Source organism: Rutidosis leptorrhynchoides, chromosome 5, assembly GCF_046630445.1.
Source record: "Rutidosis leptorrhynchoides isolate AG116_Rl617_1_P2 chromosome 5, CSIRO_AGI_Rlap_v1, whole genome shotgun sequence".
Lineage (NCBI taxonomy): Eukaryota > Viridiplantae > Streptophyta > Magnoliopsida > Asterales > Asteraceae > Rutidosis > Rutidosis leptorrhynchoides.
This window is the reverse complement of record NC_092337.1, coordinates 109,744,585-109,761,039: the sequence shown is the minus strand read 5'-3', so window position 1 is coordinate 109,761,039 and position 16,455 is coordinate 109,744,585.

Genomic DNA, 16,455 nt, shown 5'->3' with positions numbered 1-16,455 from the left:
ACCCCCTAAGGAAGTGTCTTACAAAGTAAACTTAAAGATACAAATGATAAGTACAAAGTTTACATTTCAATTCTACTTAGTGTAAGTAGAATCTCTCTTTCTCTCTTATAATCTCTCCATTGATATGTGCTTGAGGCTTGGGAGATCAGTAGATATGACTTTAAAAGAATGTTGGAAAGAGGTGGTTTTCTAGTTTGGCAAAGAGGTGTATTTATATTCCAAGAAAAACTTGACAGACAAAACTGCGGTCGAAGCACGGTCGACCTTGCAGGTGACCGTACAACTTCTGTTAGCATTTCAACATATCCACTGGAGCTCCTTTTTCTTTGAATTTTTGGCTTCTTTACCTAATATAGAGCCTTCAAAATATGCTTAATACACCTAGAAGTTAACACCATTACCTCTTTGATCTTGGACATATGCATGGAGGTTGACATGTGCTAGCTAAAGAGGAAAGTCCAATGTCCTTGACCATTGTCATTAATTTCTTAATTGGGTAATTTCAGATTTTTGTCCCTTGACAAATCACAAAGCTCCAAACACAATAACCCATGAATCCTACACTTTGTCAATACTTGGATGGAAGTATCATACTTCATTGGTTTCTTGCAACAAGTTAATTTTGACTAGTTTGATTATAATAAAGAATCCTTTAACTAGTTGCTTTAATCATCCTTTGACAAACCACAAGCCTCTAAAACTTCACTAGCCCATTTTAATAGCTTGTCATCTTCTTAATGGAAGTGTCTTGCTCTTTAGAACATACTTGCATCTTGATTGAACTAGTTTGATTCTAGTTGGAGCTTAAATGAACCTTGTTACAACCTTGACTTTGAAGTTACATATAATTAAAACTTACATACATACAAATGGTACTTAAAAGTAATGGGAGAGCACCTCTTTAATTGGGACTTTGATGACCATTATTAGTATGTATTTAAATGACATTTTGTAACACTTGAAAAGTAAAACACTTTTGTGTTTAATCTTATTTGAGCTTAAAATGTCATTAAGATGTCATTAGGTGTGATTAGTAAAAATTAACATCTTTTGGTTCAAAACTCTTTTGAGATCAAAGAGGGCAACTATTATAAGCATGTTTAAAAGGTTTTGTAAATTATAGATGTCGGGAACTAGTCAAACTTTATTTAATCAAAATTGGTAACAGAGAAAACTGCGGTCAGGCTGCGGTCGTCCGTGAAGTCAGCCATAGATTTACAATTTTAGAAAAACTTGAACTCGTTGGTACAGGACACACACGGTTGGTTTCACGGTCGACCGTAGTTCAGCCGTGTAGCTTTTTTACCAAGATAATTACTTATGTATTAGTCTTTTGCTAGAGATAGTTTAGGCTCATGAACTCATGTCGTCCTACATATGATTAACTACTTAGTTCTTGTGTGTTATCATCAAAACAAAGTGATTAACCTTTGAATATTATGATTTGAATCTTAACCAACACATATCTTCGCAAGTGTCTTGCGGATGACTCAATGTGGGTACCGTTGAATGAGATTACTCAAATAATAAGCTAGAGTATGTAGAAGAGCCGGTTGCTATTCTTGTTGGGAAGGTTAAAGAGATTCGGAATAAGAGAATACGGAATTATAAGGTGCAATGGCGTCACCGAGATGTACTTAGGAATTTGTAATGAAGCATTTACCTTCGTTACATAATGCGTGGATTGTGGGGACGCGATCGGGTCCAAGTGGGGGAGAGTTGTAATACCCCAAAATGTATTTCCAGATGGAGCCGCGCCGCGGGCTGTGAAGCCGCGCCGCAGCTATGCATGATACCTGATGATTAACTTGTTGAAACATTCGGATGACGAAAAACACTTGAGACCGCGCCGTGGAAAAATGGGGCCGCCCCGCGACTAATAACGTGAACTGATGGTTTTTATTCTGACAAGTTCTATCACCAAAATAAACTAAAAACTGTGCCGCGGGCTTTGGGGAGCCGAGACGCAGCTGTACGTGTGTCAGGATGCCCTTTTATGTTTAGAAATGGGTTTTAAGTGGGGGTAAATGGGTCTTTTTACTTATGAATGGCCAATTAGTTATGGGATCAATTTTAGATCCACTTCAATTTTATTTTGAACATACTCAAACACTCTCAACTATTCTAGAGTGAGAATGCTTCTTTAGTGAGAGAAAACTTGATTTGAGGAAGAAGGAGGTTGAATCTCTTCAAAGTGCAAGTGTTAACCTTGTTCATCTCATCTCTAGCTATCTTGGGATACTAGTGGTAAGTCATACCTCTGATTTTATTTCAATTTGGTATTAGGGTTTGAGATTGCATGTTCTTGATTCAACCTTATCTAGCTCACAAATGGGTGTTTGAAGCTAGTTATGGGTGTTGTTGACCCTTGTTTGTGAGTTTTGGGTTGGAAAGTGTTTTGGTCCTGTGTAAACTTGCAATTTGGACATAATCACAAGTATTAGTGATTTTTTTGGTGAATGGAGCCCAAATGGGTGTTCTTGGTAGTTTTATTTTGGGTGTAAACCCGATTTGGGTCAAAATAGGTCTTTGGTTGAAATGGGTTATGAAGTGCTCCTAGCACTTGACCATTAGTTATATTTAGTTGGTTTGGAACCAAATCACTAGTTTTTGGTGATTTGGGGAGTTTGGGTCTTGTTTGACCTAGTTGGTGTTTTGGGTGCAATTTAGGTTAAATTAGCACTAGTGGATTTTGAGGTCAAGCTATTAGTGTTCATAGCTTGATGTTATATTTGCGATAGGTGACTTGCTCTTGGATCAAGCTTAAAGTCTTAGAGAAGTTGTGACTCACCTAATTGCTCAAGGTGATTGGAGTATTTATATGTATGTGTATATAAATTGTTTGCTTGCGGAATAGTGGCGAGTACTATCTGAGTGTGAAGGATTTTACTCTTTGTTAGTCACTTGGCGCATTGTGGTGAGTGATGTCTCTAATAATGACTCACTCCGTTGGCCACATTTGTGCTTGGGGGAAAGTGGTGAGTGCGATTACTTTGAAGTCCACTTTTTGTTGGCCACTTGTAAGGATGTAGGAAGCGTTACGAATTGAGACCACACTTTTGTTGGCCACATTCGGGTGTACATGGTGGTGCCATCCGGTAGGCGCCTTTTTTGGCCGTGTACACGGGTTTTAGGTGCTATTCATTTGATGATTAGCACATTTGGGAATGGTTAACCATTTATGCGTTCGTATGATGTATTTTGGTAGTGTAGCGTGTTATATTCTTGTTTATATAATTTAACATGCTAGCTTGTACTTGGTTGTGTATACATGCTTTAGTGATGCTATCTTGTATGTGGTTATGTGTAAGTTGCGCAAGTAAGTGATTTATGTATGTATGCATATAAGTATTGCACTCACTAAATATTGTAGCTTACTCCTTCATTGTTTACATTTATATAGATTGTGGCACATCGAAGAATAAGGGTAAGGAATTGACCTAGCTTGCTTGTGGCGGATTTTGAGAAGGCACTTTTTGGTAATGGTCCCAACGGTCATGCTTATCAATGTGTCGTTTTGGTTAAACAATTGGGTTAATTTATGGGTCTTGTGTACCCGATGATGTAAACATTTGAATTGATGTATTGTTTAAATTTGTACTAGCTTTTGAACAAGTAATGTAATCAAATTGAGGTTGTGGTGGTTATTATCAATGTTTTAAAAAAAAAAAAAAAGTTGTGTCAAATTTTTACAAGTTAATTGTTAGATCGGTTCGAGGTCGTTTCAAGTTGAATGACAATCCCTCCACTGCACCTAATTTTTCCTCTAATATGTCAGGTACTTTTTACAACTACAATGTGTTCTTCAATGAAAACTTTCACATGTGCTTTAATTCTAAATCTGATTTAAATCCAAACAAAGGATGGATCATTGTTTCAGGAGCTAACCAACACATGACTGTTTCTTAAACAAACTTTGACAATGTCATTGATGTCACTGATTTAAACCTAAAGGTTTCTCATACTAATGGTACTGAAGCTAAAATAAGGAAGTTAGGAAATCTAAAACTATCTAACGTAATTACTTTGTATGATGTGTTTGTTGTTCCTGGTTACTGTGTGAGCCTCTTATCTGTTAGTAAAATTGCTTCTGATAGTAATCTTTTCATTAGTTTTGACATACAAAAGTGCTATGTTCAGGACTGATAAAGCTAAAAACAAACATATATTTCATAGCATTATCCCTCAAGAAAGACAAGCTTTTAGTTGCAATTGTTCTATTTACAAGTGATATTCGTTTAAATAAAAAAAGGTGAAGACAAAAGACAGATTCGACGAATTGAAGATGCAAATGACCAAAACGCTAAAAAGTACAAAGTACAATCCAAGAGGTTCAATTTATTGATGAGAAACGTCTAGAAATTACAAGAGTACGAGCCGCGAAACGCAAAGTACAAGATATTAAATAGTACGCAAGGACGTTCGAAAATTCGGAACCGACACATGAACCAACTATCAACGCGCGACGCAACGGACCAAAAATTACAAGTTAACTACGCACATAAATATAATATAATATATATATAATTATATAAAATTATATATATTATATTATATTATTTATAAACCGTCGGCAAACAAGAAAACAAAGTGAAATGAGCTGTCCTAGGCGGCCATGCGATCGCATGGCCATGAAGAAGAAACTCCATGCGATCACATGGAGTACTGTAGCTGGTCAGGTTCTATAAATTGCAAATTTCGGACGAGTTTATGTACACCAATATATATCATATATCTACTCTCTATCTATCAAATATATATTTATATTTATATTTTAATTATAATTTTAATATTAAAGTTTAATAATAATAAGGTTATGTTAGCGAATGTTTTAAGTTTATAAGTCGAAACTCTGTCCGTGTAACGCTACGCAATTAATACTCATTGTAAGTTATGTTCAACCTTTTTAAATTAATATCTTGTAGCTAAATTATTATTATGCTTATTTAAGCCGAAGTAATCATGATGTTGGGCTAACTATTAAGATTGGGTAATTGGATTTTGGACCATAATTGGGGTTTGGACAAAAGACCGACACTTGTAGAAATTAGACTATGGGCTATTAATGGACTTTATATTTGTTTAATTGAATGATAGTTCGTTAATTTAATATAAAGATTTACAATTGGACGTACCTATAAATAACCACATACACTCAATCGGACACGATGGGCAGGATATTTATAAGTACTAATAATCGTTCATTTAACCGGACATGGAAATGGATTAATAGTCAATGGACTCATTAAAACAAAGGTGAATTACATACAAGGAAAATTGGTGTAATTGTTAACAAAGTATTAAAACCTTGTTACAGTTTAAGTCCCCAATTAGTTGGAATATTTGACTTCGGATATAAGATTAATTTGACGAGGACACTAGCACTTTATATTTATGACCAATGGACTGTTATGGACAAAAACCGTATGGACATATCGAATAATCCAGGACAAAGGACAATTAACCCATGGTAATACACTAAAATCAACACGTCGAACATCATTATTACGGAAGTTTAAATAAGCATAATTCCTTTATTTTATATCTTATCGCATTTTTAATTATCGTACTTTTAATTATCGCAATTTTATTTACCATCATTTTATTTATCGCACTTTAATTTATCGCATTTTATTTATCGTTATTTACTTTACGCTTTAATTTAATTTTTTTTATTTTTAATATTTTGCGTTAGGTTTTAATTGTGACTAAAGTTTTAAAATCGACAAACCGGTCATTAAACGGTAAACACCCCCTTTTATAATAATAAAATTCTACTTATATATATATATATATATATATATATATATATATATATATATATATATATATATATATATATATATATATAAATATAGTTTAAAATAAATATAGCGTTAAACTTGGCTACTTCCGTGTGGACGAACCGGACTTACTAAAAACTACACTACTGTACGATTAGGTACACTGCCTATAAGTGTTGTAGCAAGGTTTAGGTATATCCACTCTATAAATAAATAAATAACTTGTGTAAAATTGTATCATATTTATTAGTATTTCGCAGTAAAATTATAACTATTTCATATACACCTCGCTTTAACATCAAGTATTTTTGGCGCCGCTGCCGGGGAAGCGAAAGCGAAACGCTATAAAAAAATATATTTATTTTTAATCTATTTTTGTAAAAAAAAAATATAGGAAGTTTTAAATATTAAAATACAAAAACATAAAAAAAAATATATATCTATAATTTTAAGGCTTTAAATTAAAAAGTTTATATTTTTTATTTCTTTTGTTAAAAGTAATAAGAACTAATAAGTAATTTTTTTTAATTATAAGTTTTATTTAAATTATATAATACTTTCTATAAATAAAAAAAATTATTAATATTAATAAAATTAAAATTTGGGCCGAGTCCGTTAAAAGCCCAAATCATTTCTGGAATTCCTGTCCATGCGACCGCATGAGCCTAATGAGAAAAATTCATATGATCGCATGAGAGCTGTGACAGCTGAAACCTAGTACTGCAATTAATACAGATTAGGGTTTAAATTAATTATTATTATTATTATTAACCTAACTAGGGTTTAATTTAATTAATTAGTTTTTAAGTTTAGTTTTAATTTATATTTAGTAATATTAAGTTTTAATTAGTTTTATTAATTATAAAATTAATAATTTTATAAAATAAATAATATAAAAATAATATTTTTATAAAAATTGTATTTTCATAACTTTATGTTTTATTTCTATATTTCGTATATTTTTATCGTTTAATTCGTAATTTGTATTTTTTATCGTTCGTAATTAGTTTAAACTTAGTATTTTGCCGTAGTTATTTTTTATTTCAAGATTTTTAGGCTTTGCCGTAAAATCCCTTAAATACTTTTTCTTTAGACTAAGATTTAAGTGCTTTAGAATTTTACGACGTCGCTTATCGTTTAAATATTTAATAGATTTTAGTGCCTATTTAAGTTATTACCGTTTCGGATATAGAATTCTTTTAAGCTTTAATACCTTTAGAAGTAACTTTTAATATTTAGTTTTTAGACTTTTAAGTTTCGACGCTTTACTTTATTATTTTGATTTTTTGACCTTTTATTTTTCGACGTTTTTCGACGCGCGCCTTTTCTTTCTCATTTCTACGCTCTAGTTTCTAGGACATAGAATTTTCTTTATTTTCTTTAAATTTCGACGAAAAAATTATTTTAAGCGGTTAAATTGATAGACATCCAAAATTTTCTGGTTCGTAGTAATATTTGGATTTGTTAGTGGCGAGTTGTAGGCTTCCGATTTAAAGGGTCCTGGCTACCTGCTGCATCTATTGGCTATTCAAAACGTGGGCAAATCAGAAAAGTCTATTAATTTGATAGCTTTAATCATTTTTATTTTTATAACTAATAGGATATTCAGTGAATGCACCGAGCAAAACGTTCACCACCTGTAACTCGATCAAGACATCTAGCCAACATTGTCGCCGTTGATTTTTCTTTAGAATCGTCATCTAGTCAACCAAGTACTCCGATTCAAATTTTCGATAATCCATTTTTTGAACCCGACCTCACAATTGAGAATCTGGAGGATATTCAGGGACAATTCAGAGATCCTGAACCACTAATCATTCCTAGAGATGGCAATGGATACCCGATCCAGTGGATGTCCATCCGATCCACCCGATTATTCATAGATATGGACGATCTAAATGGATATGGATATGGATGTGGATGAAAAAATTTCATCCATGGATGAACCCGCTTTCACCCGAAATAACTAAATATATAAATTTATTACTCAAATTAGTATCATTTATGTAGCGATATATCATTAATTATATTCATATACATCTTTCTTTATATTTTCTCTAAAATTATAACTTTCTTCTTATATTTTGTTTTGTTTAAATAATCAAATGTATTTATCGTATTTTGGTGGTTCAAATGTGATTTCATGTAACTAAAAGTAAGCAACTTACATGTCGATATCTTTACACGTTTAATAGGTTATCTATTGAATATTTGTTATATAGATTAGTAAAATGTGACTTTCGGTCGCATAAACTATTAAAAATATTACTTTTGATCGTATATAGTGAACAACCGCTTATAATTGTTGAAAATAAAATAAATTTAAACGGATATGGATAATTATCCATTAACCCGCTTCACCCGACAGATATGGATATGGATGGATGAAAATTAAAAAAAATAAATAGATATGGATATGGATACGGCCTCACCCGATCCATATCCGATCCATTGCCATCCCTAATCATTCCTCCTAAACCACAAATCACTCAACCAGAGATTGTCGAGGAAGAAACCATTAAGTCAGAATCCTCTAGTGATTCAGATTCAACAAATTCAAACATGGAAAATCTGGAACCTCTAAGTATGGAAGACCGAATGAGGCTAAACGCACTGGCCAAGGTTATGCTATTACTCAACCAGACATTAATTCACCAGATTATGAAATCAAAGGACAAATCCTACACATGGTAACTAATCAATGCCAATTTAGTAATGCATCGAAGGAAGATCCAAACGAACATCTTCGAACTTTTAATAGGATCTGTACTCTATTCAAAGTCAGAGAAGTTGAGGATGAACAGATCTATCTCATGTTATTTCCCTGGACTTTAAAGGGAGAAGCCAAAGATTGGTTAGAATCGTTACCTGAAGGAGCGATTGATACATGAGATGTTTTAGTTAAAAATTTTCTTAAACAATTCTTTCCGGCATCTAAAGCCGTAAGACTTCAAGGAGAAATTGTTACGTTCACGCAAAAGCCAAATGAAACTCTATATGAGGCGTGGACAAGATTTGGAAATTTGTTGAGAGGATGTCCTCAACATGGTTTAGACACTTATCAAATAGTACAAATATTCTACCAAGGATGCGACATCACTACAAGAAAAGACATCGACATAGCAGCTGGTGGTTCCATTATGAAGAAAACCGCAACTGAAGCTTACAAAATTATTGATAACACTGCTTCCCACTCACATGAGTGGCATCAAGAGTAGTCAATAGTATCTCGTATTCAAGGTGTGTCGAGTAGTCGGTGTCATTTCCTTCAAAATAGTCAAATGAAACAAGTTAATCATACAGAATATTAAGAGTAGTCAATAGTATCTCGTAGCATAATATGAACTCATTTATAAAAGCTTTTTCTTCATATTAGCGTTTTATAAATTTAAATTCGGGTACTACCTACCCGTTAAGTTCATACTTAGTAGCTAATATACAATTCAACTACTACAATTCCATATGAAAAACTGATTATAATAATATATCACATAAAAATATTCTTTAAACTTACAACTTCGCTATATTACATATAACATGAAATATAGTACACTATGATACATGACAGTTTTGAAGATAAATCTAGTTAATACGCAAGTTGTTTAGCAAAGGAAATAAAGACACGTAATTCATAAGTCCAGAAACAAGTCATGCATTCTGGTTTTACTAAGACAACTTCCCATCCTTGGTCTTGTGGAAAAATAACCGTTATGACCATTGGCTAGGCTGAAATGTCCCGTTCTTATTGATTAAAAACGTACCATATTAATTGATTTCGTTGCGAGGTTTTGACCTCTATATGAGACGTTTTTCAAAGACTGCATTCATTTTTAAAACAAACCATAACCTTTATTTCATAGATAAAGGTTTTAAAAAGCTTTACGTAGATTATCAAATAATGATAATCTAAAATATCCTGTTTACACACGACCATTACATAATGGTTTACAATACAAATATGTTACAACAAAATAAGTTTCTTGAATGCAGTTTTTACACAATATCATACAAGCATGGACTCCAAATCTCGTCCTTATTTAAGTATGCGACAGCGGAAGCTCTTAATAATCACCTGAGAATAAACATGCTTAAAACGTCAACAAAAATGTTGGTGAGTTATAGGTTTAACCTATATATATCAAATCATAATAATAGACCACAAGATTTCATATTTCAATATACATCCCATACATAGAGATAAAAATCATTCATATGGTGAACACCTGGTAACCGACATTAACAAGATGCATATATAAGAATATCCCCATCATTCCGGGACACCCTTCGGATATGATATAAGTTTCGAAGTACTAAAGCATCCGGTACTTTGGATGGGGTTTGTTAAGCCCAATAGATCTATCTTTAGGATTCGCGTCAATTAGGGTGTCTGTTCCCTAATTCTTAGATTACCAGACTTAATAAAAAGGGGCATATTCGATTTCGATAATTCAACCATAGAATGTAGTTTCACGTACTTGTGTCTATTTTGTAAATCATTTATAAAACCTGCATGTATTCTCATCCCAAAAATATTAGATTTTAAAAGTGGGACTATAACTCACTTTCACAGATTTTTACTTCGTCGGGAAGTAAGACTTGGCCACTGGTTGATTCACGAACCTATAACAATATATACATATATATCAAAGTATGTTCAAAATATATTTACAACACTTTTAATATATTTTGATGTTTTAAGTTTATTAAGTCAGCTGTCCTCGTTAGTAACCTACAACTAGTTGTCCACAGTTAGATGTACAGAAATAAATCGATAAATATTATCTTGAATCAATCCATGACCCAGTGTATACGTATCTCAGTATTGATCACAACTCAAACTATATATATTTTGGAATCAACCTCAACCCTGTATAGCTAACTCCAACATTCACATATAGAGTGTCTATGGTTGTTCCGAAATATATATAGATGTGTCGACATGATAGGTCGAAACATTGTATACGTGTCTATGGTATCTCAAGATTAAATAATATACAATACAAGTTGATTAAGTTATGGTTGGAATAGATTTGTTACCAATTTTCACGTAGCTAAAATGAGAAAAATTATCCAATCTTGTTTTACCCATAACTTCTTCATTTTAAATCCGTTTTGAGTGAATCAAATTGCTATGGTTTCATATTGAACTCTATTTTATGAATCTAAACAGAAAAGTATAGGTTTATAGTCAGAAAAATAAGTTACAAGTCGTTTTTATAAAGGTAGTCATTTCAGTCGAAAGAACGACGTCTAGATGACCATTTTAGAAAACATACTTCCACTTTGAGTTTAATCATAATTTTTGGATATAGTTTCATGTTCATAATAAAAATCATTTTCTCAGAATAACAATTTTAAAATCAAAGTTTATCATAGTTTTTAATTAACTAACCCAAAACAGCCCGCGGTGTTACTACGACGGCGTAAATCCGGTTTTACGGTGTTTTTCGTGTTTCCAGGTTTTAAATCATTAAGTTAGCATATCATATAGATATAGAACATATGTTTAGTTGATTTTAAAAGTCAAGTTAGAAGGATTAACTTTTGTTTGCGAACAAGTTTAGAATTAACTAAACTATGTTCTAGTGATTACAAGTTTAAACCTTCGAATAAGATAGCTTTATATGTATGAATCGAATGATGTTATGAACATCATTACTACCTTAAGTTCCTTGGATAAACCTACTGGAAAAGAGAAAAATGGATCTAGCTTCAATGGATCCTTGGATGGCTCGAAGTTCTTGAAGCAGAATCATGACACGAAAACAAGTTCAAGTAAGATCATCACTTGAAATAAGATTGTTATAGGTATAGAAATTGAACCAAAGTTTGAATATGATTATTACCTTGTATTAGAATGATAACCTACTGTAAGAAACAAAGACTTCTTGAGGTTGGATGATCACCTTACAAGATTGGAAGTGAGCTAGCAAACTTGAAAGTATTCTTGATTTTATGAAACTAGAACTTTTGGAATTTATGAAGAACACTTAGAACTTGAAGATAGAACTTGAGAGAGATCAATTAGATGAAGAAAATTGAAGAATGAAAGTGTTTGTAGGTGTTTTTGGTCGTTGGTGTATGGATTAGATATAAAGGATATGTAATTTTGTTTTCATGTAAATAAGTCATGAATGATTACTCATATTTTTGTAATTTTATGAGATATTTCATGCTAGTTGCCAAATGATGGTTCCCACATGTGTTAGGTGACTCACATGGGCTGCTAAGAGCTGATCATTGGAGTGTATATACCAATAGTACATACATCTAAAAGCTATGTATTGTACGAGTACGAATACGGGTGCATACGAGTAGAATTGTTGATGAAACTGAACGAGGATGTAATTGTAAGCATTTTTGTTAAGTAGAAGTATTTTGATAAGTGTATTGAAGTCTTTCAAAAGTGTATAAATACATATTAAAACACTACATGTATATACATTTTAACTGAGTCGTTAAGTCATCGTTAGTCGTTACATGTAAGTGTTGTTTTGAAACCTTTAGGTTAACGATCTTGTTAAATGTTGTTAACCCAATGTTTATAATATCAAATGAGATTTTAAATTATTATATTATCATGATATTATCATGTATGAATATCTCTTAATATGATATATATACATTAAATGTCTTTACAACGATAATCGTTACATATATGTCTCGTTTAAAAATCATTAAGTTAGTAGTCTTGTTTTTACATATGTAGTTCATTGTTAATATACTTAATGATATGTTTACTTATCATAGTATCATGTTAACTATATATATATCCATATATATGTCATCATATAGTTTTTACAAGTTTTAACGTTCGTGAATCACCGGTCAACTTGGGTGGTCAATTGTCTATATGAAACATATTTCAATTAATCAAGTCTTAATAAGTTTGATTGCTTAACATGTTGGAAATATTTAATCATGTAAATATCAATCTCAATTAATATATATAAACATGGAAAAGTTCGGGTCACTACAGTACCTACCCGTTAAATAAATTTCGTCTCGAAATTTTAAGCTGTTGAAGGTGTTGACGAATCTTCTGGAAATAGATGCGGGTATTTCTTCTTCATCTGATCTTCACGCTCCCAGGTGAACTCGGGTCCTCTACGAGCATTCCATCGAACCTTAACAATTGGTATCTTGTTTTGCTTAAGTCTTTTAACCTCACGATCCATTATTTCGACGGGTTCTTCGATGAATTGAAGTTTTTCGTTGATTTGGATTTCATCTAACGGAATAGTGAGATCTTCTTTAGCAAAACATTTCTTCAAATTCGAGACGTGGAAAGTGTTATGTACAGCCGCGAGTTGTTGAGGTAACTCTAGTCGGTAAGCTACTGGTCCGACACGATCAATAATCTTGAATGGTCCAATATACCTTGGATTTAATTTCCCTCGTTTACCAAATCGAACAACGCCTTTCCAAGGTGCAACTTTAAGCATGAACATCTCTCCAATTTCAAATTCTATATCTTTTCTTTTAATGTCAGCGTAGCTCTTTTGTCGACTTTGGGCGGTTTTCAACCGTTGTTGAATTTGGATGATCTTCTCGGTAGTTTCTTGTATAATCTCCGGACCCGTAATCTGTCTATCCCCCACTTCACTCCAACAAATTGGAGACCTGCACTTTCTACCATAAAGTGCTTCAAACGGTGCCATCTCAATGCTTGAATGGTAGCTGTTGTTGTAGGAAAATTCTGCTAACGGTAGATGTCGATCCCAACTGTTTCCGAAATCAATAACACATGCTCGTAGCATGTCTTCAAGCGTTTGTATCGTCCTTTCGCTCTGCCCATCAGTTTGTGGATGATAGGCAGTACTCATGTCTAGACGAGTTCCTAATGCTTGCTGTAATGTCTGCCAGAATCTTGAAATAAATCTGCCATCCCTATCAGAGATAATAGAGATTGGTATTCCATGTCTGGAGACGACTTCCTTCAAATACAGTCGTGCTAACTTCTCCATCTTGTCATCTTCTCTTATTGGCAGGAAGTGTGCTGATTTGGTGAGACGATCAACTATTACCCAAATAGTATCAAAACCACTTGCAGTCCTTGGCAATTTAGTGATGAAATCCATGGTAATGTTTTCCCATTTCCATTCCGGGATTTCGGGTTGTTGAAGTAGACCTGATGGTTTCTGATGCTCAGCTTTGACCTTAGAACACGTCAAACATTCTCCTACGTATTTAGCAACATCGGCTTTCATACCCGGCCACCAAAAATGTTTCTTGAGATCCTTGTACATCTTCCCCGTTCCAGGATGTATTGAGTATCTGGTTTTATGAGCTTCTCTAAGTACCATTTCTCTCATATCTCCAAATTTTGGTACCCAAATCCTTTCAGCCCTATACCGGGTTCCGTCTTCCCGAATATTAAGATGCTTCTCCGATCCTTTGGGTATTTCATCCTTTAAATTTCCCTCTTTTAAAACTCCTTGTTGCGCCTCCTTTATTTGAGTAGTAAGGTTATTATGAATCATTATATTCATAGATTTTACTCGAATGGGTTCTCTGTCCTTCCTGCTCAAGGCATCGGCTACCACATTTGCCTTCCCCGGGTGGTAACGAATCTCAAAGTCGTAATCATTCAATAATTCAATCCACCTACGCTGCCTCATATTCAGTTGTTTCTGATTAAATATGTGTTGAAGACTTTTGTGGTCGGTATATATAATACTTTTGACCCCATATAAGTAGTGCCTCCAAGTCTTTAATGCAAAAACAACCGCGCCTAATTCCAAATCATGCGTCGTATAATTTTGTTCGTGAATCTTCAATTGTCTAGACGCATAAGCAATCACCTTCGTTCGTTGCATTAATACACAACCGAGACCTTGCTTTGATGCATCATAATAAATCACAAAATCATCATTCCCTTCAGGCAATGACAATATAGGTGCCGTAGTTAGCTTTTTCTTCAATAACTGAAACGCTTTCTCTTGTTCATCATTCCATTCAAATTTCTTCCCTTTATGCGTTAATGCAGTCAAGGGTTTTGCTATTCTGGAAAAGTCTTGGATGAACCTTCTGTAGTAACCAGCTAGTCCTAAAAACTGGCGTATGTGTTTCGGAGTTTTCGGGGTTTCCCACTTTTCAACAGTTTCTATCTTTGCCGGATCCACCTTAATACCTTCTTTGTTCACTATGTGACCGAGAAATTGAACTTCTTTCAACCAAAATGCACACTTTGAAAACTTAGCGTACAATTCTTCCTTCCTCAATACTTCTAACACCTTTCTCAAATGTTCACCGTGTTCTTGGTCATTCTTTGAGTAAATAAGTATGTCATCAATGAAAACAATGACAAACTTGTCAAGGTATGGTCCACACACTCGATTCATAAGGTCCATGAACACAGCTGGTGCATTAGTTAAACCAAACGGCATGACCATAAACTCGTAATGACCGTAACGTGTTCTGAAAGCAGTCTTTGGAATATCATCTTCTTTCACCCGCATTTGATGATACCCGAAACGTAAGTCAATCTTTGAATAAACAGACGAGCCTTGTAGTTGATCAAATAAGTCATCGATTCTCGGTAGTGGGTAGCGGTTCTTGATGGTAAGTTTGTTCAACTCTCGGTAGTCGATACACAACCTGAATGTACCATCTTTCTTCTTGACAAATAAAACAGGAGCTCCCCACGGTGATGTGCTTGGTCGAATGAAACCACGCTCTAAAAGTTCTTGTAATTGGCTTTGTAGTTCTTTCATCTCGCTGGGTGCGAGTCTGTAAGGAGCACGAGCTATTGGTGCAGCTCCTGGTACAAGATCTATTTGAAATTCAACAGATCGATGTGGGGGTAATCCCGGTAATTCTTTCGGAAATACATCAGGAAATTCTTTTGTGACGGGAACATCATTGATGCTCTTTTCTTCAGTTTGTACTTTCTCGACGTGTGCTAGAACAGCATAGCAACCTTTTCTTATTAGTTTTTGTGCCTTCAAATTACTAATAAGATGTAGCTTCGTGTTGCCCTTTTCTCCGTACACCATTAAGGGTTTTCCTTTTTCTCGTATAATGCGAATTGCATTTTTGTAACAAACGATCTCCGCTTTCACTTCTTTCAACCAGTCCATACCGATTATCACATCAAAACTCCCTAACTCTACTGGTATCAAATCAATCTTAAATGTTTCGCTAACCAGTTTAATTTCTCGATTCCGACATATATTATCTGCTGAAATTAATTTACCATTTGCTAATTCGAGTAAAAATTTACTATCCAAAGGCGTCAATGGACAACTTAATTTAGCACAAAAATCTCTACTCATATAGCTTCTCTCCGCACCCGAATCAAATAAAACGTAAGCAGATTTATTGTCAATAAGAAACGTACCCGTAACAAGCTCCGGGTCTTCCTGTGCCTCTGCCGCATTAATATTGAAAACTCTTCCACGGCCTTGTCCATTCGTGTTCTCCTGGTTCGGGCAATTTCTAATAATGTGGCCCGGTTTTCCACATTTATAACAAACTACATTGGCATAACTTACTCCGACACTACTTGCTCCGCCATTACTCGTTCCGATACCATTTGTTCCTTTCGTTCTATTAACCCCTGGTCCGTAGACCTCACACTTCGCCGCGCTATGACCATTTCTTTTACACTTGTTGCAAAATTTGGTGCAGAACCCCGAGTGATTCTTTTCACACCTTTGGCATAGCTGCT